Source organism: Cydia amplana, chromosome 2 (assembly GCF_948474715.1).
Source record: "Cydia amplana chromosome 2, ilCydAmpl1.1, whole genome shotgun sequence".
In the NCBI taxonomy this organism is placed as follows: domain Eukaryota; kingdom Metazoa; phylum Arthropoda; class Insecta; order Lepidoptera; family Tortricidae; genus Cydia; species Cydia amplana.
Window position 1 is genome coordinate 7,627,899 of NC_086070.1, and position 19,970 is coordinate 7,647,868.

General features: G+C 35.9%; 1 protein-coding gene across 3 annotated transcripts in view; it reads left to right on the plus strand.

The window, feature by feature from the left end:
• Positions 1–4,132: 4,132 nt before the first annotated feature.
• Positions 4,133–19,970, plus strand: part of LOC134662019 (sex determination protein fruitless) — an 84,635-nt gene continuing 68,797 nt past the window's right edge. Inside the window, exon 1 of one of the 3 annotated variants that reach the window (XM_063518266.1) lies at positions 4,133–4,321. The gene's annotated coding sequence lies outside the window, so the exon portion shown is untranslated. The remainder of the gene's footprint in view (positions 4,322–19,970) is intronic. The other 2 variants (XM_063518268.1, XM_063518273.1) reach the window with 2 other exon arrangements.

Genomic DNA, 19,970 nt, shown 5'->3' on the forward strand with positions numbered 1-19,970 from the left:
GTGGATCTATAAATCTATAAATAGTCATATATACAATAATATTCTGGGATATTACTAGAAAGGTATAAAACTAGTTAAAACCTAAATTTTAAAATAGGTTTGAGGTTTTCACTAAAACAAAATACAAAAATATAACACTATGCACTATTTTCCTTGACCCATGACAAGTTCGATTAGGTATCGTTAAATTTTATTGGAAATTAAGTAAAACAAGTGGTTTTCCCAAAAATAGAAATATATTTTATTTCAGTAGTTAACTTAAACCGCCACCATAGATTCACACACAGTAAAAAGCGCGACAGTGCTGCCACCATACGTCATAACTAAACGTCATGAATAAACGAGATTACATTGCATTCTACCAACAAATTTAAACTAAATTTACTTAACTAGATGTGTGGGTTTCCTTCCAGTTCCCTTTGTTTGGAGATTCTTTATTTTTATTTTTATAATAATTGACACTGTTGTTTCTTTATTGAATATATAGTTTTTATGTATGTATGTATGTCTAGATGTATGTTTATGGTTATACGTATTTAAGTATGTTTATCTTTATTAATGTTTTGTGTTGTTTGGTTATATTCAATTCGACTTTTCATATTTTTTCTTTGCGCCACCTACCGTATATTCTAATTCTATTGTCTCCGATACCGAAAGGCCGTCTGGAAGAGATCGCTCTTAAGCGAGCAGACCGCCTGTTGTTACCTCTATTGTCTTTGTTTATGTTATTGTACATTTATTGTAAACTCCGTGTATGTGAGGTGTGCAATAAAGAGTTTTGTATTGTATTGTATTGTATTGTATTTCCTAGCACATTCATCGTCATAATGTCACTAAGCCCTATCCATTAATACGTGCCCACCTTACTTAGGTACTTAATAGTCAATTTAAGTACTATCTCATTTTTAAAATTTAAAATTTATAATTTTTTAAATGAGTACATTAGACTATTAATGTGATAATATTATTGACTTTTCCAAAAAAATAAAATAATTTCTACTAATAAGACCATATTATAATCTGAATAAATATTTTGATAACTTGACATTTTAATTGTAATTAGATAATTAAATTAAAAATTATTCAATGTTAGTATGTCTCACAACAGTTTAAATTCGATAAATTTTAAATCTTAACATGTAGCCATCGGTTATTATGTGCACAGCCCTGACAATGTTCCCGCTGACGACACAGATATCATTGTCGCACGAGTTCCAATCAAAATAGTGATTACTTGTTCCAATTAGAATTATTGGGAAGCAAGTAAGTACCTAAATGTGCAAATTAAATAACTGGAATACTTACATTTCGTCGTATTTTTGTTATACCTCCCACGAGGTTTTTATTTTAGACGGTTTTCTCGAAAATTAAACTAAAGTAAAGGATTAAATAAAGGGTTACAAAACGGAGGTGTTCATTAATTACCTTTCATTAATTAGCTTAACGAACTCTATAAATAAATAAATGAAGTTGTAAACAGATAAACCTGATAAACAATACCTACACAATGATACTTCTAATGAATTTAAGATTCTTACTATACTATACCAAGTCAGTGGCAAACAAGCATACAGCTCGCCTGGTGGTAAGCGGTTAGCTATGGATAATAGCAACTCCAACCCTTTAAAAACCTGTACACTCTTTTTTGAAGATACCTACTAATGTTTTATACTCTATTTATTAATTTCGTTGATTAAGAGTGAATAATGAACCACATTGTTCAAAATAACGGCAGTGGCGCCCCCGCTCGGCCTCTCGCCGTCATACCTACCGCGCGCACACGAGCGCGCACCCACACATTGACAATAGAGCCTGTATATTTCTTTATTATTTGAGATCCCCAAACGTGAATTAGTCTGCACATGAAATAGGAACCTAACTAACACACATTCCACAATTCAGGGCTGTTCTTCAGATTTTCAACTACATCCTAAATCGATGGTATTGAATGGATAAATGTATAAACTCTCTTAAGCAGAAACTAGCCGTAAAGAGATGGAATAAAGTTACTTTTTAACATGTGACATAAACAATCGTTGTGATAGCGAGGCAGAACTGAAAAGAAGCTTTCCAAACACCGTTACCTATGCGCAACCATACCTACTCTAGCCGCAGGAATGAATAGTTATGGCATTAGAACTCTTACAGTTGTCTCAACCTTGAAAGTTGAAGTTATTATTAGATTTTACGCGTAGGTACTCGCTGTGATATTGGAAGATATGCTGGAATATTGTAAAGCAAGAACTGAGATTTTGTTGTATTGTTGCATATTTTTATGCATACCGAATAAATAATATCTATTTCTAAATGTGTGACATCTGAACATATTTTTTTTTTGCTTTATGGCCATTAATTTAGAACACATGAATATGGAACATTTGTAATTAAAATTCAAACAGCGTTGTTTTAGTTAATGCAGCTGCCACATTCCGAAGCATGTCACCGGCTCACCGTGTCATCAGATTCGGCGAGTGATTTATTTTGATCGCACATGAAACTAGGTTAAATGAATACCTATATTGAGACCATATTAAGTAAAGGGAACTTAATAGCTTACTTCTAGGATGTTGTATTGGTAGCTCAATTCACGTTCTGTTTTCTTTTTAATTCACTTAATTTAAATTTTAAGACTTTGAAAAAGAAATACTTTTTATACGAATTACTCAATATTATTTTTAAGTTAGCAGATAATGTGTTAATTTTTAAACTAACTATGTAAAGAAAACTGTGTTTCTGCAATAAAATGCTTTCTTGCCACTTAGTCTCGTATTTTTTAACCTAAGGATCTTCATTTAATTTTTAAGCAAAGACTATTCAATAAACTGAATATCATATTAGTTAGACATTTATTTTTATTATTTAATAAAACAATTAACACATTCACTGCTAGACACTGCTAGACGGGTGTCTGTTTGTAGGAGCTTTTTACTGCAAGACGGAAAATACGTGTTATTTATCAGCTACGCTCGTAGCGCGTAGCTCTCGCTGGCAGTAAATGAGTTAAAAATAATTCTTAAAATGTAAGTTCGTTAGAATGAATCAAAATTTGACTGGTAACATAATCCTAGAAAGTTTTATGAAAACTTACAGACTTTTTCTCCGAAACATGTAAAAGTTCCTCCGGTTGGATATCAAGATTATTACATCACTGAAGATTAGTGAGCGTCGCAGCGTCGCGGCCGGCGGTCGGCGGTCACCCAGGAGACGCGCGTAGGCAGACCCGCCCCAGTCAGTGTAACTCACAAACCTCACCGGGCGTATAACTGCGACAGAACCAGTATAAGGAGAATTTTCGATTTATCAAAGCTGTTACGCATTCCTAGGTCACGTTATACTCGTAGCTGGGAGAGATGACAGTCGGAATTATGTTTTGTTGATTTGGGCGGCTGCAGGGCTCCCACTTTACATGAAACCTAACGATACATTCTTATAAATAAAATGAACGCTGTAAAGGGTTCGAAACATCCTGATGTAGTATAAATTCAACATACGATGAATTCAATTTTATGGTTTTATTAAATATTATGATTTAATATAATGTTCTGGCCTTTTTTCCAAAGGGCTCTTCTGGCTCATTATAACAGTCATATCTTATAATAATTTTGTAACTTTATATACTGTCAGTAGTTTCTCTGTTATCTAGTATTAAAAAAATACAATTCAAGTGCTCGCCACCTGTTTATGAAAATCAATTTCAAGATTGAACATCTTCCTTCTTCCGCAATTGTAAAATACATATAATATTTCCATCATATTTAAAGCAATATTATAAAAACACATGATTAAATAATTAATAGTTACTTACAATTAAATTGGTGTAAAAAGTAACACTTTTTAGATATAGGATTATGTTACATGAAAAAATGTGACAACCCTTATGCCGTTTTTGTCCCTACCTACACTATTACGGCTTATTATCTCTTAAGTAAAAGATTTTGTCAGTCAAACTTTATCCTCCCAGGCGTACCCACGTTTTAATTCGTTGTTGAATTCAAGAACTTGACAAATATTTAAAAATATAAATTGTGTGAAGTAATCGATTCCAGGATAATGTGATCCGTCGACACCATCAGCCCCACGTTTGTTTTAATGAACTGTCGTGACATTTTTAATAAGAACACTAGGGCGGGAAAGTGAGGCACGAGGCGAATGGGCGGGCGTTGCAGTCTCGCTTGCACAAAATGCACCACCCCCTGTGAGCACGATACGATTGCAGTTGCCGTCGCTGAACCGACGCGACCGCTCGCTCGCTGCACCCTCGGCCCGCCGCGACGTTACGCGACCTGTAACGAGCTACCAGGCGAGCAGCAAGCGCCAGGAGGTAAGCCCTTACAATATAACCTAGCTCGCTCCCGCCGGCAGCGTTAGCCGCGCTCCGTCCTGCCCTCGAGCAGAAACAGTTTTCCCTTTTATTGCCGGAATGTGGGAAAGCGGGTATGTATCCCAACTCTCTCTTTCAATTTGTAACGACTTGCACTTGTTGTTTGAATATCCTATTAATTAGTATCAATATGCAAGCGCGTATCGCGTTTTTACTTAAAAAAAAGCGCATTAGATTAACTTAAAAGCTGTACTTAAATCAATATCACTAAATCAAACTTTCTATCAAAGCCAAACTTTGAATCAAGGGTTGGATTTTTCTTTTTTCCGTTTTTTTTATCGTAAAAGATTTTAAATTCAGTGTTTGTAAAATCTCATTTTCTAATATTCGTTTAATCCCGGCATTTAGTGAAATAAAATTCAATCATTTAATTATGTAGTTAGATGTCAAAGCAGTGGCATAATTAAACTTTATTAGATAATATATTGATGAACAAATGCAGCTCTTACTTGTTAAGGGATAATTTACTGAAAGGCATAAAACTTTGGACAAAATATTATATATGGCCTAAAAAACGCTCTCTGTCTGTTTGTGTTAAAAAACGTCCATCTGTGTGTATGTTACCTCTTCACGGTTAAACCACTGAACCGATTTAGATGAAATTTGATAAAGAGATAATTTGAGTCCCGGGATAGGATAGCTTATATCTCGAAAATCATCCCTCCTTGAGACCCTGAAAAGGGTAGAGGAATTTACTAAGGAAGTGGGATATGGAAGTAATATATTCTACACACACATTAATCGAATTAAAGTCTCAAATAAATTATCATTGTATATGAATATGAATTTACTTGCTAATCGTTGTTGGTGCGTCGTAAAATTTAGTCTTGGTTATGAAACTATTTTCAGTTAGTACCGACGGCTGTGAGGGTACTTTATTAAATTAATGGCAACTGTTACCCAAAAATGTATACCTAGGTACCGAGAAAAATATATTTATTGCAAAAAAATATTATCTTTGTGTTATTAATGACATATTTTTCCCCAATTGCTAAATATATTAACAAACTAGTTTTCCTTCGGATATTGTATTACTTAATCTGAAATATTATATTTATTCGAGTATCAGGTGCACGGCACACTTTATTAAAATCATTTCATCCAACAAACCCATTGAATTTCTGTTACATGTAGGTACAAATAAAAGCCCCGGAAATATGGCAACAATCTCCGCCGTCAAAGAACTTGTTGCCAAACAATAGCCGACGGCAAGTTGGCCGATGTCTGCGATCCGGCAACTTGTCGTCGGATGCCTCCCTGAAGTCAATGCCAACTAGTACCAGGATCACAGGGGTTGCAAGAAGGGCCCCGTTACTTGCTCCCAGCCCATTCCACTCTCCATCCCAAACACCATATTCTAAAAAGGGCTTAAACACCTCGCGTTGTCCCTTGAAGTTTGTCTTTTTAACGCGACAGCGTTGTAACCACAAACACCGATGACCTCCAATCAGGAAAAGAATTTCTCGCGACAGTCAATAGTTTGAAATTAAATGTTTTCCGTTGCGGTTCGCAGTTAATTTTTATAACCGACGATGCCAGCAGTTACGTCCATTACAGGTCTATTTTTCATTTCATTATTTATTCGGGAGCTAATGAGTAAAATTGGCTTAAAATTAATATTACAGATAACATAATTTTACACTAGACCCTAGTAAAAAAAACATTTCTAAAAAGACGAATAACATGTACACCTACTCTTCTGTTTTCTCTCTTTCATACTTTTATTCCGTAGCTATTCACATCACCCTTCCGGGAAGAAACCATGAAGTCTGAACTTTTTAAGGGAATTCACTACCAAAACTACTTAATCCTTCTCGTATCTGCGACATAGTTGAAATTATGATATTACTATATGTGTGTACATGACAGCAATGTAAGGAAAAACATGCACTTCGTGTGATCAAAAACCGTGTTACGTCTGTTTATCTGTTGTAGAGCGACGATGTTACCGACATATAGGAGCTATTAAATTAATGACACCTCTGCTTGAGTTACGTCAACTTAATCCAATAACATTGTATTGTGTATTTACTGTACAACCGTGTCTAGGCCTATTTACGGTAACATTAAACTATTTGGGACTTTCAAAAGTATTGAAAAAAACAAAGATTCATTAGTAATTTGATGTACAAATAAATCTATTCAACCTTAATAACCTTGAAGTAAAATTGGCTTTGTATCGGCTTTTAAGAGCGCAACTTAAGAACTATTATTTACAGTTTTTCATTACACTATTAAAGTTTTCCGTCCGTTATTTCCACCAGATTATCTCAGCAAAATATTATATAAATAATATAAATAAAAAATAAATATATAATCTATTGATTAGTGGTTTGGCATGACCTACATACTTTTTTATTATAAAGAACAATTGTAGGCACTAGACTTTATATCGATCGGGAACTATAGGCAAACAAATATATAGTAATGTAGATGAGGCTGTAATATATTTACGAATAAAGAATAATTGTCTCCACAGGGTAGTAAATAATACATTAAATAAGTAAATATAATGACAACAAAATTGACCACAAGTAGGTAATCATTTGAAATAAGACTCCCATCTTTTACTTACTAAATATTAACAATCGTACCAAATGAGAAATTAGCCATTTATCAATATCAATACATATTATTAAAAAACAAAGTCCCCTGCCGCGTCTGTCTGATGTATGTTCGCGATAAACTCAAAAAGTACTTTACGGATTTTCATGCGATTTTCACCTATTAATAGAGTGATCCTTGAGGAAGGTTTCGGTGTATAATTTGTAAAGGTTTTGTGTAAATTTGTTGAACTACTCGTGCGAAGCCGGGGCGGGTAACATTATAAATATGTAGGTATGTAGAAAAATCAGGTCAAAACAATCTACTAATTACATTATAGGTATTATTATCGCACAAGCAATATCCTCAAAAAACGCAAGAGTTGTAATTGAGGTCGGTCAGACATATGACCTATATATCACAACTCAGCCTTTTGTGACGACATTTCCACACAATTCGGCGTTTTTATAACATTTTTCAGTTTCAAAAAGTACTTCATAGTTTGCATAGCTCTTGAATGTAGAGCCCGTACCATGAGTCACTGACAGTGTCAAAACTGACATATACGCTATCGAGAATGTAATTTACTTTCTATATACATCTGCCAGCCTATTATGGATAGCTTTATCCATCTTTATCCACGTGATAAAATAACTGTCACTGTTTAACACCGTGGGAAAGAAAGTGACGGACACCGTTTTATCACGCTGTCACGTAGACAAGAACGACCATCATATCCGTACTGGTCAGACGACCTCACGGCGATCGCTGGCCCAAACTGGATAACGAGGCCTATACCCTATAAAAAAGGGTTCTCTACATTCTTTTTATCTTTATTTATTTTGTAAATTTTCATATTTTTTTGTGTAACGATGTTGAGAAATTAAAGGCTTTTTTATTTTATTTATTTTATACATCTCGTTCGCACTAATATGCGAGTACGAGTGAGATGCATAGAAAGTAAATTACGTTCTCGATGGCGTTTATGTCAGTGCAAAACTGATGGTAGCCGTATAGGACACTTCACTGACAGAACCGATTTACTTTGCTTTACCCACAGACAAGACATCCTCTAGACTGAGCATAGTAACGCTACCCCCTCTGCCACAAATATACGGTAGTTTTACTCCATCTTCGAGTCAAAGTGTCAGAATCCCGTGCCGTGATTGGTCCGTGTCTTTGAACAGACCAATCACGGCACGGGATTCGCTCACCTCGTCCCCCGCACCCCAGTATTTTTGGCAGCATCGGTTTCATGAAATAATTGCTCTAAACTCCGTCTAGAGGATTCCTAGTCTATGGCTTTACCTATTCCCTCTAATAAAGTCAAAGCCACATGAAGCGTGTAAAATATATGCTGTGCGTTATTATGATGATCACGTCAAGCACGTTGCCACGTGTGGCGGGCGACTTGTCTCGTTGGAGCGTTTACCCGCCTGACTGAGCACTTACGGTTTTATTCATAAAAATTATATCAGAAGCTTGAATGGCGATTTATTTGTAAAAATACTAGCGACCCGCCCCGGCTTCGCACGGGTTAACAAATTATACAAAAAAACCTTCCTCTTGAATTACTCTATCTATTTAAAAAAACACATCAAAATCCGTTGCGTAGTTTTAAAGATCTAAGCATACATACAGTGTAGACAGACAGACAGCGGGAAGTGACTTTCTAGCTCGTTAGAGTCTTGTAATCTTCGGTTATTTGTGAGCTATGGTAGTATGCCTTGCTATTTATGTATGTTAGGTTAGTTAAGTTATTTTATAATATTTTATTATATAATAAATACAAAAGTTACGTTCTTATGGCATCACTACACCTTATATAAAACAAAGTCCCCCGCCGCATCTATCTGTTTGTGTGTATGTATGTTTGCGATAAACTCAAAAACTACTGAACAGATTTTCATGCGGTTTTCACCTGTCAATAGAGTGATTCTTGAGGAAAGTTTAGGTGTATAATTTGTTCAGGTTTTGTGTAAAGGATGACTCACGTTAGACCGGGCCGACCGGGCCGTGTCCGGGCCGGAGCTTCCGGCGCTTACTTTCCTATGACAGGTGATCACGTGATGCTTTCCATTGAAAACGAAGCTCCGGAAGCTCCGGCCCGGACACGACCCGGTCAACCGTGAGTCATCCTTAACCCGTGCGAAGCCGGGGGCGGGTCGCTAGTTATTTATAAGTCATACCTAAACGTCTGTCAAATCTAAAATGCTGTTGATAATCGTGAGAATTTGATATTTATGTTTATTTTCTCACAATAGAGAGACAAAATCATATTAATAAGGGTGTTAACGTCTTTCCGATAATTTAAAAATATATCTTGAACTCTTTGCTGAAAAGCGAAATACCTTTGCTTTTGCTATTACTTAGAGTTATGTACCTTAGTTAAAACAATGTCTAGTCGTTATATTTGTTAAAAATTAAAATTGTCTAGAATTAATACCGTCGTCACTGTATTTTCTTGTTAGTTAACTAATAAGTGAGGTAATAATTAGTGACAATTAACCAACTGACTTGGTTACCTAATATATTCGTACCTACGTGAGATAACACAAGGTTGTGGGCCTACAAGACTTGCATTTTTTACGTGTAGCGTTTTTGATGGGATTGTTATATTTTGAATCGATAAACAAGGTGTTAAACTAATTGTACTCATATGTAAATGGATAGAAAAATCACGTAAACTTGTGACAAAACCCAATTCTATCCAGCCGGCCTAGCCAAGGTGACAAACACTATCGCTTCCGTCATTCACGTAAAAAGTTTAAGATAAAATTGGTTGCTACGTATTTAGTTGAAATATTGTGCGGTGCAGTTTGTACCCTAACAATAGTGCGAAATACTCCACAACTGTAAGTCCGTGTGTAAGCCGCTTTATTCGCACTGCACTCGAGATGACTCAGTCAAAGGCTCGTTGTTTTCGTATTTACGTGGAAATGTGAGCGTTTCGTCCGGATAATAAACGTCTATTTTTAAATAATTCTAGTTCAATTATGTTTTAAATAATAAATTCAGCACAGGTATGTTTTCTTTGATTATATAATTTCAATATGGTAAAAGTTGTTAAAAAGAAATATTAAGAATACAGAAAATAACTTGGTTAAAATCATACGCAGGTAATAATTAGATTACAATGTAGGCGTTGCTTTGAAATTCGTATACACATCGAAGTAAAGCTAAATAATATCCCTGTACCTGCTAGAACAATTTATTAAAAACAAATAAAACGTTTCCTAAGGACATCATCTTAAAATAAAAATAAATACCTATGTGTGACATTTAGAATTAATAATTTCAACGTTTAGAAATTTGTGATTTTCAGGTTCAATTGACATTATTGTGCCAGTTTAATCCTTTCTACTTGCTGTTTGTTCGATTTATGCTCTTCCACGCCCTGCGGTCTTAGACATACTCTTCTAGAAGAACGGTGCTATTCGTGTCGTAGGTACTTCGCAAAATCAAGCCAGCATTTATTTAGTTTTTCCTTTGTACCTACCTAAAGTATGTAAGTAAGAAGCATAGCAACACTTTCGTTAGTAGTCGGCGCTCTTGCAGTTTTGTCTGTTATGTTTACAATACATATAAACATAAAGCCTTCGAGAATCTTAGTGTTTCTACAAGTTATATATGGATATGAAAAACGTGACTATATTGATTATTTAAAAAAACTTACACGTGCTTTTATCTCTTTGACCACCAAAGACGTTAGAGTGTAATATCAACCTTTCGTGCATTCCGAATATTCCGATAAGTTATACGATGGCGCATTGTATATAATATAATAAGTAAGTGTAGCGTTCTAAGGGTTAAAGGTGTACTCTCAGATGTAAAAAACTACAACAAAAAATATAGTGTTACAGCTTAGCCCTAGTTGGCGTACCCCAAGATCTCATGCAAGAATTTTGTCAATCATTCAGCTATCTGTATCTCGCTAAGAAATTCTACGTTAATAGTAAGTACCTAAGTATACTTATGTAAATATGGAAAAGCATTTTATTGTATGAGGCGCGAGTGATATGGCATAGTAATGGTTTTGATGCAGAGGATGAGGACGCACAGTGGTGCCACGCTCTAAGAAGGGCGGTCATAGGGGTTTCCTGCAGTTGAATGCTTAATAAATGCAAGTGAATGCATCTAATTATACTATATTGTAGTAAATTGTGTTAAATTATATTATAATAAAAGGATCATAATAAACTAATAGTATTTATTCAGCAAATAAACAAGTCTAACATGGGACAAATAGTAGTACATACACAAGCAAAACTGTACAATGGCGTAATTAATTAAACAATTATATTTACAACTATTCCAATTAACAAATCTTAAAATTAAATTAATTATCTTAATATTAACTAATTACAGGTCTCAAAAATTCATTAAATAATTACACATTCATCTACAGTATAAGTCATTACATGTATTTAAAAACTAGATACCTAATGGCTATTGTACTACCTAATTATCATGTTAAAAAGATAACAAACTTAATACTTCTGCTGATAGAACAGACTTCTTCTTACGTGCTAATATCCTTAAACTAGAAATATAAGGATCAGAGTTAAGGAGAAGTCTGTTCATCAGGTCGGTATTTGTGACTACTCGAGACATTTTCCTCGTGTTATCTCGTCTAAATTGTTTTACTAACTTATTACAAGACTCTGCAGCCTCTTTTGAGAGTTCACCGATAGATACTAATAAATGATCAATTACTTCCGACCCGTGAATTAATACTTTATGGACAGAGGAAGGCAAGTAATACCAAAAATCACTTAGCCTTATTAAAGAATGATAGAACTTCGTCAGTATTGAATTCCACAGAAGAGGTGTTAGATATGGTTGATTCAATGAGTAAAGAGTCTACAGTGGATTTATCTGCCTTAGCAAACTCCGCCAATCTGCGACGTTTTGATGTCTTGCTGCAATCTGTGAAATCCTTTCTGTGATGCTGGCCGCTCGTAGAAGAAATATCACTAACTGCCGCCTCTGCTGGTTGCTGTTGGTTCTTATCACTTGCACTTGACAGATTGTAGACTACTGAACTGTTCAGCCAGGTGCTGTGTTTTGCAAGCATTCGTGCTTTTATACGATTTGATTGTTTCCAGTAGGACTCAATTTTTTTACAAATATTGGAAATGTTTTTCTCAAAAATCTCGGTATCGACATTTTCAACATTCGGAAGTAACTGCGACAAAGTTTGAAACACTCGTCGATTTCTATCAGTGCCTGATTCAGCGTCGTTTATTGATAACCATGTATCAAGTACAAGTATCCTGGCAAAAGAACACTTGATAGTAGTACCTAAAACAAAAAATACCTTCAACTCGAATATCCATAGTACACAACAGGTCACAAACAATCGAACTTAGGGAAAAACCCGTGTCGCGTATTACGTTAATGTGATGATAATTTGCTCTAGTAACGAGGACTTATCCGATGTGTTCACTTTGAGTACACAGAAGTAAATGTTACTAATAAGTAATTGCAATTCTATTTAAACCAAGAAATACTATGGCTAATGATGAGTAATTACACGCATTATCATGGGGAAATTCAAACATCATGCTCGGGGGCCTATGGCCTACTAGGGCCCCACAGTGGGACGCATTCTCTTCACTAATATACAATTCACCCATCATTCCTTGTGGTTCAAACCCAGCGGACCGATTGGGATTATATCTCATTTAGGCCACCAAACGAAGGAAAATGGGGGAAATAATATGTGTAGTCGCGTATTTTGGCATAGTTGTAAGGAATGGTGTATTAAACAACATACTAAAAGTACCGGAGGGTAGGGGTGAAGCTAACGGGTAGGGCGGGGTTTAAAGGTCCCTTTTATATGCCATTTCTGTATGCTTTAAATATTTCAAAATTGTAAATGTCATCATTATCAGTCATCACTATAATATATCATACCTATTGGAAAATCAGTTCTAACTTAGAATTCATTGCATACAATACGGTGGTTATGCATGGTGGGGCAGATCTATTTGTTCACATAAAGATTGAATGCCGCCCTTACGGCTTATTAAAGATGAACCTCTATTATTTTGGTATTAGTTATATCATGATTATTATTCTAATAAGCTTACCGTATGTACTATTAATTCCTAAATATCCACGTTACAGAATCGCATTTGTGTCGATTTGTAAGCAACATGACTATAAGTTAGATGTATTTTTTTTATCCAAAAACAAGATTAACAATTAAATTTATTTCATATTCTACGTTTAAGTAATAAGATAGCAAACGTTTATGAACTGCCAGTCATCAGTGTGGGCGATGGTACTTTAAAATGTTGAAGTACAGCAAGTTAGTGCTACGGCGTAGCTCGTAGCGCCGTAGCTGTGCATCTACGCTTGTATGCATACAATTCTAAAAATATTCTGTTGACTGATTCAATTCTACGAGTATTTAACATATCGTTAAAATATCGTGATCGCCATACTTTAATATTTAAAGGTTTCTTTAATTATCTGTAATTGAGTACTTACCTGATCTAAAATATGTAATGTTAGTATTTGCTCTGTTTTTTGCTAATTCAGTAAGAGCACACGAAAAAAATATGACAGTGGTGATAAATAAAAAATGGAAATGAATATAATCTTCTTTGAGTGTAGTTGGAAACAACGTGCTGGGAAATCAAAGTTTTGAGATAGTTTATAAAAGCTGCCTCGCTACCAGGCGAACAGGAATAGCGCGGCGGTGAGCTAGGAGCGGGTGGCCCTGATTTTACACGTGCCGCCAACGCGATATACACGCTGCATAGTTACATTGCATTGCACCGACGAAGGCTGCGCGTTACACGGACGTACTTGCATGTGTGCGGCCTTTATGGTTTAGAAGTCGGAAGCTTTAACTTTATTAGCAGCTCAATTGAATCGAGGACCTACAACTTCAGTTTCTGTAAGCGGGGATATTTTGATTTGCCGATTTTTAATGCGGTAAAAAGGAGTTGGTTTGACTGTTGGATTATTTGTCAAAACGAACGTATCTATAAACTAAAAACTCGGGGACATGTTTTTTGATAAATAAAACGTTATGGAGGCCACGTAAAAGTTATTTTAGGGTTACTACTGCAACGTTTTCATTCTATCATTCAAAGCCCACTTTAAGAGGTGATAGATCCCACTTAACACTTGTCAGTAACGCGCTCAATTATCCTGTGCTTTAAGCCAAAATTAAATGGATTTTAATTACACCTAAAAATACTCCGTTTTCCGTTAATTGACTTTTGTTTTACTGTTGCCTAGTTTACTATCTTTACGGTGAAAACATGCATAACTATGTGTATTTTAGGTTCTTCAAGAATTTTTTAGCCTATCGAACATAAATTGAATATTCGCCATATTGACCTTAGCTACAACGAACTGAAAAAAAAAATTGGTCCAGGCATTGGCAATCTTAAAGTTTAAAATACCTACAAGTAAGTATCAAGAGGCCTTGTTGTTATTTGTCTATTCCAAGCTATAAAGGGAAACAAAATTGTGTAAGAATGGTCGGAAAATTGTAATTATTGGTGGTTAGCGAGCGGCGCGCGGCGCCACGCCGGGAGAACTCACTTTGCTGCATTTACTATAACTTTATAAACTCCAGGTAACTTTGCTCTCGTCTCCACTAACGTTTATATCAATTTTCCTCACTTAAATTCAATAAATGTTTCACGCTGTTTAACAGACGATACAAATTGGTATTCTTATTTATTTAATTACTCATTGATACAATATTACATTCACTTAATAAGGAATAGTCATAAATAGGTATGCAAAGTTATGTTTAAAATTAAACAATCGCTACCTTTTATGCGAAGTGTTGAGACGAATGAATTAAACCATAGAATCTGTCGATGAAACCTATACAAAGATGAATATTGTTACACTTTTTTAGATTCATATTATAATAAAGTAAAAACGTTAAACGTTACATAAAAATCAAAATAAAAATCACTCAAAATAAAAATCAGGAAACGAATTTATTTTTGTTAGATCTAAATTGTCTCATGTAACCATTGTTTAATATACCTAGGTTAAATCACAATGGTCATATTAAACAAAAAAAAATCATTTATTTATTGTGTGTGTTATTTAACGGAGCTAATTAGGTATGTCTGCACTGGATGTTACATAGGGCGCGAAGACCTGACCTTATTTATTTAAAGTTTGAACCGCCCGTGCGGTAATATGCGCGTTACAGTCATTAGGTATAGTTCAATGAAGTAAATAATCACAAGGCATTAGCAATCTACAGGGGAAAACGGAAATGTCTATCTCAATAACATAATTGAGGTCCGTCGAGTGGACTGATGGATATGGGCTAGATGATGACAGAACATCGTTTTTCATATTAAGTCGTATTTATTTGAAGAAGCCTTATGACAGGGCGCTTGTTGGTTATTACGTATAGGAAATATGCCATTAGTTCTCTACCCATGTCCCATTTGGTTTAGGTACCTAGGTTAGTTAATAGTATTCTAGATATACAATCATTACATGATTATTGATTAGGGCTCGTTGCCTTTACTCAATTAACGTTTAGGCATGGTCATATTAATGTGATGAGTACCTAGTTAATTAAATTGCAATAGGTAAACAATAAGTTTTTGTAAGTGCTTTAGATAATAGATGCAATGGTCGACAATGATGACATATTCTTTTTTAGGTGCCAAGTGGGAGATTCTGCCGCCACATGGCCACGCTAGACATCAACCACTCGCCGCGCCGTAACAAGTTGAAAACTCATTCCAAATTTGTAACTTACTTCCAGAATAACGGCTGCTCGTATCCTTATTTGAAGCGTCAATGACATCGTGACTTGAGGATGTCAATTCGCTCACTATCAATAGGTACACCCCATGCCACTTGATTTTCAACCGTTTGAATGTAAAATTTACCCCGTGGGTCCCGTTTTAGCTTATTAAGTAATTGCCCTTACACATACAGTGCAGATCACGATGTAAGTATTGATTACAGTAAATTTTAAATACTATGGGCATCTCCTCTCCATATGTATTTTAAGTACATTGGGCAACTATCCAATAGAGGGTTGCCAGCGATTATAGTTCGAGTTCCAAGTCCGTTATGTATTATATTAATTAATTGTTACCACACGAATTTTAAACGGTTCTTCTGAACTATCTTCTCCTTCCAGAAATCGTATAAATGTGATAATTAACCGCAAAAAAATCACGTTTGTTATATGGGAGCCCCACTTAAATATTTATTTTATTTTGAGTATTTGTTGTTATAGCGGCAACCGAAATAGGTAGATCATCTGTGAAAATTTCAACTGTCTATTTAGCAGCTAGACTCTAGCTATCACGGTTCATGAGTTACAGCCTGGTGACAGACGGACAGACAGACGGAAACCGGAGTCTTAGTAATAACCCAGGTCCCTTTTTTACCCTTTGGGCACGGAACCCTTAAAACGACTTTAAATAACATGGGGATGGATGTCGGGAACATATTTTTTACACAATATATGAGATTTCTCTTTAAAGTTTAAAAAAAATGTTTTTGTTGTTCTCAACGAGTGTAATAGTTTGTCCAGAGCTTATAAAGGTAATGCTGTGCAAATGTGACTAATTACGATTAGATTTTATATTAATACATATGTTTAGTGGCTGATCTCACATAATATAAATATATTATTATATCTCTTATAGGTTTAGTTAGATATACGAACTTTCGTTTTTTTTTTTTGGAAGAGTTTCCACGGAATACCAGCTTCAAGGTACTCATAAGATACCTTGACACCAAGCTGAGTGGAAACCTTTTCAACGACGTTTTAAACCTTTTTTGTGACATGTTTTTGTAAAAATAAGCGTCCGATAAATTTTATTCTATTCTATTCTATCCTATAGATTTAACCTGTCTAAATTAACAATTCACATTAATTTTGTAATTTGCCACATATGAGTGTTTCTTAAAATGTTATCCGTTACAAAAAGGTCTTAAATTAGATGTTGCCATGCAGTTGTGGGAATCGGGATACTGTCTTAGTTTATATTCGTGATGGGGCAAATATTCCAGACTAACGTATCAGGTTTTGAGTGATACAAGTACGTAAGTAAGTACGTAAGTGTGTTACAAGTACGGTCACGTCTGAAAATATCAATACGGAAAAAGTGCCAAAAATATGTATACATAACCTTAGGTAATAACTAGTCTTTGCCCCAATAAGATTGTGTATACATATTTTGGTCGTGTATACAAATTTATCCGTATCGATATTTTTAGACGTGACTGTACAAATAGTAAATGTTTTGCCCACAGAACAAGTAGAATGGCGATGCGAGCAGAGTACGTGTCGCCGCCGGTTTTGAGCAAACGCTCGCATGCTAGTACTCGCCCGCGCTGATCGAAAAACGCTAACATGCCTTTTGCGCCACAATAACGTTCAGATTAAGAAGCCAGACATCAAATCTGTCTAAAGGAGGCGTATCCATTCACCAGGCACACAAGTTTTTACTACCGTTGCGCGAGAAATGTGGAAATGTGGAGAGGAACGAGCGGCGACACCGGTTCCGATACTAACTGCGCGCGATAGCCGTTCTAACCTCTTTAATATGTTCTGTGGTTTTGCCTTTGTACTATCTCAAGTACATACGATCTGTTATATTTAGTTATTTAACATTCTTTATATGCCATATTAGGAACATAAATCAAGATAATTCATTTTGCATGAGGTCATTAGACCAACTTGGTAATTAAAATTCAGTAATTCAAAAGCGGTCTGACTGACCCCGATTTACTCCACGGCGAAGGAGGCACCACTTTCATATGCATTTTTTATCGCACCTATGCTACGTGTATCTCTCAGCAATGTAATCAATGAGAATCAAGCTTTGCTAAAGCACCATTTGTATGTTTGGTGCTCGTTATGCACCTCATAGAAACAAACTAATTCTATTAGATTGCATTTCGGTTCCAGCATTATAACTTTTCGCATAATAGTTAGGAGAGCGCTCTTTAGAGTATCAGTCTACGTAACGAGTACAATTGTGACAAACAACCGACCGCAATAAATTAACAAGTTAACTTACAGTTAACGAGGCAGCCGTCTGTGTAAACTGCTAACTAACCGGGCGATACGTCGCTCTGCTGCTGCGAGCACAGTTTGCTTTACACACCATCGTTTTTAAACTTACATGCCTGACCTGAATGGGAAATTTGGTTAACTCTGCCTGTATTCCCTTTAGAAAATGCAGAATTAACATATTTTAATTACGCTGTAGTGCCCTCTTTAACTGCGGTAAGCTGCGCTTGGTTTTCAAAGCTGCAAAATAGGTTTAAACACATAACTGCTGCTTAATATTGAGTTGATTTTAAATTTTACACGTGCCTCTGACACATTTGTTATATTGGTGTATTTAAAAAATATTTTTCCGCCAAACGATTTTTGCAGCACATACAGTTATTAAATATCCTTACGCAGCGAATGGCTTTGTACCTATTTAAAGAACCGCGCTGTATTTACAGAGGCTAGTTGGTGCGGACGTGATAATGTCGACCGACTCGCGCGCACACAATTAACCTCCCACTCTAACGAGCACGTACCGACGGGGAAAACAATTCTACAAACACGGAAGGTTTTTGAAGTCCACGAACTGAGGCAATATGTGTACAATACTATCGGGATTTCCACTGTTTCTGACTAGTAAGCAAAAGGTAAATTAGAAATTTAAAGTATGTAAAAGGTAACACAACGTATGGTAGGGTGGGGCTAGTTGGGCAATCAAAACCCTCCATCTTTAAAATTGATTAATCGTATGAAAAAATGTATTGGATACAACTTGTCACAAATTGTATATTCTAAATTTTGTACATAGATTACCGGAGCTCTACAAGTCAAAAGATTCGTGTGAACTTTGGCCCTGAAGCCTGAAGGAGAAGCGCTGGTGGCCTAGCGGTAAGAGCGTGCGACTTGCAATCCGGAGGTCGCGGGTTCGAACCCCGGCTCGTACCAATGAGTTTTTCGGAACTTAATATGTACGAAATATCATTTGATATTTACCAGTCGCTTTTCGGTGAAGGAAAACATCGTGAGGAAACCGGACTAATCCCAATACGGACCTAGTTTACCCTCTGGGTTGGAAGGTCAGATGGCAGTCGCTTTCGTAAAACTAGTGCCCACACCAATTACTGGGATTAGTTGCCAAGCGGACCCCAGGCTCCCATGAGCCGTGGCAAAATGCCGGGACAACGCGAGGAAGATGATGATCCGACGCACACTCGAAATGTTTTGTGACTTGTAAGGCAACTTTTGAAATGCCATAATACAGTTGTTTCCTAGTTGAATAAAGGTGTATCCGAATTTCCAGCTTTTATCTCTCATTATTCCGAGGTTGACACAATTTGTATGCTTAAAATGACTGAACTAGTACCTACTAGCAATATACCTTTAAACCTCTTGAAAAACGAATTTATTAACTAATAATTATATTATTTAATAATTAACTAATAAGTCTACAGAAAAAAACCCTTGCGTTTGTGAAGAACAGACAACTGAATAAACATAGTTACTACACAGTTACACACGGCAAAAACAATGCAACATTAAAGTTTGTAAAAGCAGGAAACGGTTCAGGAGTTCTCAATGTGGTTACAATCATTTATCCAGTCCTTGACTTCCCCACCCGTTAACACCTAAACACTCAAAGCAATGTTATAGTTATTTTTCTCAAAATCTAAAGAAAAAAAAAACTTAATTTAAAATATACACCCGCCTTCCTCTGTGCATCCCAAACGCCGCGGCTGCAGAGGTTTCAACCAGGGATGTTGCGGATGCCGATTTTTTGACATCCGCGGATGCGGATGCGGATGCGGATTTTTAAAGGCTCACATCCGCGGATGCGGATGCGGATGCGGATGTCAAGATAGTACCATAAAAAACGTCAAATATTACATTTTAGTAATTTTTATTTCAAAAAATCGGCCAAGTGCGAGTCGGACTCGCGTTCCAAGGGTTCCGTACATTAAGTCCCACTCACGCTTGACTGCTCACTTCTAATAGGTTTTTTGGTTAATGACTAAATTACCTAGC